At 32.3% G+C, this 4,804-nt stretch overlaps 1 non-coding gene across 1 annotated transcript; it reads right to left on the bottom strand.

The window, feature by feature from the left end:
• Window positions 1–4,356: 4,356 nt before the first annotated feature.
• LOC138806413 (U6 spliceosomal RNA) lies at window positions 4,357–4,463 on the bottom strand. The gene has a single exon (XR_011365857.1). It is a non-coding gene; the product is annotated as a U6 spliceosomal RNA (small nuclear RNA).
• Window positions 4,464–4,804: the final 341 nt, after the last annotated feature.

Genomic DNA, 4,804 nt, shown 5'->3' with positions numbered 1-4,804 from the left:
GATAGCTTAGGAAGTTACAGAAGAATCTAAAAAGATGATATGGAACATGAATGTGAATTGAATAATTTCTTTTGGGGTACTTCATATTTTTAAAATACATTCCTATTTGTCAAACATTGTACTAGATGTTTTCTTAGATGCCATCTCATTTAAGTTATATATCCTCTAAAAACTTAATATTTATAATAAAATGAACATATTAGTACATAGTTACCTAAAGATACTCTTACATAAAATAATTTTACAACTTTAATCCAAATATGAATTATTTGTAATTACAAATATAACAAAGTATAGTTTTGAATATGGCTTTCTCTCCACTTCTAATATCTTTTTCTGTTTTTTTAATGGCTATTATATTTTTGGCCTGGAGCCATATAAAAACTTACCAGGATAATATCATTTTTCCCTGATTGCAATGTCTGTTACTATTGAAAATTAAAAGGGTAATGTTGTTTTTTTACTTTTGGACTATTGCCCTGACAACAGACACACTAAGTAGTCACATAATCACATTTAGAAGAAAGTTTGAATTTAGGATGATGCCTTGTAATAAATCAGTGAATTAGGCAGTGTCTTCCTCTTCAATCCAGTCCTTTACTTTTGAAGGTCAAGAATTTAGTAGAGCCTTAAAAAATACTGTGGTTTGGGGATTATGGTGTAGCTCAGTCAGTAGGGTTCATGCTTAGCATAATCAAGGCTTTGGCTTTCTTAGCATCACCAAACAAGCAAGCAAACAAATAAATAAACCAAGCTCTATCTTTTTGTTAATTTTAGAGAAAACATGTCAATGTTTTATTGATGAAAGCCAGTTATTATACTGAATTGAGACAGTTATTTTTTTCCTTAGGTCTCTCTTAAGTTTTCTGACCTCCTGGGCATCCTTCTTTTGGCTTTGGGTTTCAAGTTGTTACTATGAATAAACAGCTCCCAGAGTCATTAGACTTGGTACTTGATGCACTCTAAGCAAGCAGATTGGAGGGAAGGATTGCTGGTGTGTACGGAAGACAGGAGAGGAATGAGAAATCAGAATGAGCAGGATTTGACGTGTAATCAGAAAGATTACCTTTTCTAAGGAGAAGTGGGAAAGAATGCAGTCAAGAACTCAATGTATAGCCAACAAATTAAGAAGAGTGAGGAAAGGGGTGGGTTGGAAGAGATAGGTGAGAATGTTGAAGGGGGCAACATTGACCCAAATCCATTGTATTTCTAAACTGCTTTGTTTAATGGCAACTCCTTTGTACAACTACTTAAACAGTAATAAAACAAAAGAAAGATGATCTTTTCTGACTAGGATGTAAAACTGGACAAGCTTCAGGGGATGTGAAGGCCAACTTCTGTCCATAAAGGGTATAAGTCAAGTATAAGGAAATTAGGATTTCCATATATATATATTTATAAAGTATAATTTCCTTATACTTTAGGGCATAGTAGGTAATGTTTTCTAATGATTCCCCTTTCTTTCACTTATCCTCATTTCTTCAAAAAAAAAAAAACAAAACACACAAGGAAGTATAAAAGCAACAGTACAAAATCAGAGTTTGATAGAAAGCAAGGTGCTAAGAGCACACATAGCCATCATATAGTTGAATTAAAGGTTATTAAGAATGTTTCAGTGTGCTAATGGTACCTCATACTTGCTTAACAAACTTTTTTACACATTCACATTTGAATTTTTTATGGTTTAATATCATGTGTCTTTAAAATTGTATAACTTTGGGACTTAACTATTCTGTGATAAACCTGGTGTTTTGTGAGTTTGTAGATTTTTTTGTTCTTTGTTTTTGAACTAAATAGGATGATTTTGCCAGTTCTTTATGGAAAATTGCACAACATATACATTAATCCTGATGATAGCTTTTCTTGCATAAGGAATTTGGATAATATTAATACATCTTGTTTTTTTGTGTTTTGGTTTTTCTTACAAAAATTCTCCTACTTTCAATTGATTTTGTGGTTTGAGTATACTTTTCAGGTTAAAACAAAGCCCCTAACCCACATGCTTCTTATAAGAATGCTAGAAACATCTTACTTTATAGATGGGTGAGAAATCAGGTTTTAATAGAATTTCTATATCTATATGGAATTCACAAAATTCCTTCCCTGCCATCCCCAAGAGCCATTTCAAGGAGTTTCAGGCTCTACTTGTAATATACAAACTGAATGGAAAAGGTGTCTGGATGATTTAACCCAAGAGCTTTGTTTTCATAGGCCCATGATTCTCAAAACACTATTATGAGTTCCTAAGAAGAGAAATACAATCAAAATATCAGGTAGAGAAATACAATCAAAGCATTATTTTGACACTCTGAGTCCAGACTGCAGACTACTACCCTGCTCAGTAATTAAACTTGTAATTTTGTTGTCATTTTCAGGCAGGCGGTAGTACAGAGGATAGAAATAATATGGTCAGATACTTAAGAATAAGAACAAAAAAAACTAGAAGTTATTACAAAATTGCCCACAGTGTAGTTTTTTTCCCTTCTTCTAAATGCAAGGGTAGTCGGGTTTGGAACGAAGTATAAACTTTCAACTTTATATTCCTTGGCAAATAGAATTCCATTTTTTCTCAGGGTGACCACTAGAGGGCACTTGATGCAGAGAATAATAAGTATGACTCGGGGCTCATTATAGTCCCCAACCTGTACTGCAGTGTCAGTCAATTTCAGAGAGAGAATTTAATTTTTAAGACTGCATGCTTAGAAATTATATGGGAAAAATTCTGATTCTAAGTTGAGGAATAAAAACACATAACTTGAGCCTCGGAATTTTAGAAAATTTCAGACAATAAGCTGAAACAAAATACTGTCATTTTATTTTTATCCCATCCTGTATAATTGGGGCGGGGGACTGCCTTGGGAATATAATCTCTTAGAATCTCTGATACATTGTAAATCTCAGGAGATGAATTAGACATAAGTAAATTTCTAGCACATAGTATTCAATAAATTTTTGTTGCGTATCAGAAGCAACCCGAAAATATCTAATGAGTGAAAATAATTTCTCTAGGAGGAAAAAATGTACAGCTGTGTAGCCTAAATGTTAATTTTCATGTAGATAGGAATATCTATTTTTTTGGTAGTCCTGGGGCTTGGACTCAGGGCCCGGGCACTGCCTGTGAGCTCCTTTTGACAAGACTAGCACCCTACCACTTAAGCCACAGCACTACTTCTGGCTTTTTCTGTGTATGTGGTACTGAGTAATCAAACCCAGGGCTGCCACTAAGCCACATTTCTAGCTCAGAATAACTAAATTTTATACAAGTATAATATATATGTATCCAGAGCACAAATTTCTTTAAGAGCATACTAACAACATTTTTTTTCTTGTTTTCCTTTTTGGGTTCTTGTGTATTTTGTTGGTTTTAAAGCAACTTATTAGTATACTTTCCTGTCTTTTGTATATGTTATAAACCTTGTTAAACTTAATAAGGAAGAGGTTATATATCAGTTGAAATGGTAAGTAAGGATTTGTGGAATTGAATAAAGTTGTTTAAAAAAAGCAAGTAGAAGAAATGATTATTGAAACCACTAAAGGTTAGCAACAAGTTGAACAAGATAGGCTGCCATCAAGATTTTGGAGTTGAGAACTTTCTGCTTTAAAGGCTAATCAGGAATTACTCTTAAACATTTGCATTTCTATTTAGGCTTTGCAGTTTTCTTTTCTTGCTTTTTTGCTTCTTTTTCTTTCATTTCTCCTTAAATTTTATTCACAAGAAGACATTGCCATGGCAAAATATGCATTCCATGATTAAATTCTTTGTGGATTCAGTGAATAAATCCTGCGAGTCAAGCTGGTTTATTTCTGAATACTGAATTTCAAATATTAGAAAATTAGAGTAGTAAGCAGAGAATAATGAGGTATCCCTAACATGTTGCCTATACAATTATAGGACACACAAAAAAATCACTAAAATGCTCTATTTTAAACCATATAATCATGAAAACACTATTTAAAGGTAATATTAAAACAGACTTTTTCACTAACATTAAATTTTGCTCTAGGTATTTGTAATGACATAGTACTGGCTATTTTGATAAGCAATACATCTGATTAAAATTATATTATACATAATATAATATATATAGATAGCTAGATAGTTGAGAATCCTAGACTTGTATATGCTAAATTCTCTATGACTGAGCTACATTTTGAACCCTGAAAAATTATATCTTTTATCAGATAATTAGGAGAGAAAACTCATAAATAACCACAAATCAGCTTGATGGTGGTATTGCATACATGAAAACTAAACTGTGACTCAAAAATAATTACACATCAGATGTTATAACATAGTTCTATTTCTTTTTTAATGTTTTTTTATTGTAAAAATAGTGTACAGAGGGGTTAGAGTTAAAAAATATGGAATGCTTCACGAATTTGTGTGTCATTCTTGTTCAGGGGCCATGCTAATCTTCTCTGTATCTTTCCAATTTTAGCATATGTGCTGCTGAAGTGAGCACCCATCATTCTATTTCTTAGGAAACAGTTTTTCAGAAAATAATGTAATTTGTTCTTGTCATATGCTTCCCTGGTTTGACCACTGGGTGATTTTTTTTTTCCATCTTCTAAAATGACATTTCTTTGTAACCCAAATTATTCTGAGTGTGATATCAGTGAATCAGGTACATTTTCATTAGCTTCTAGTGCCTGTCATTGAATATAGAAATATTTGCTGAACAAATGAAGAGTGGGATGATGATTAAATACAATTAGATAATAGTTTATGAGCTTAGATGAGAAAGATTTCTAAAGTTTCCATTGCATTTGTTTTAGAAGATTAAGTGGCTTGTTTGAAGCTTTC

Source organism: Dipodomys merriami, unplaced genomic scaffold (assembly GCF_024711535.1).
Source record: "Dipodomys merriami isolate MVZ:Mamm:240054 unplaced genomic scaffold, mDipMer1.0.p SCAF_4, whole genome shotgun sequence".
NCBI classification, from domain to species: domain Eukaryota; kingdom Metazoa; phylum Chordata; class Mammalia; order Rodentia; family Heteromyidae; genus Dipodomys; species Dipodomys merriami.
This window is presented reverse-complemented; position numbering and strand designations above follow the sequence as displayed.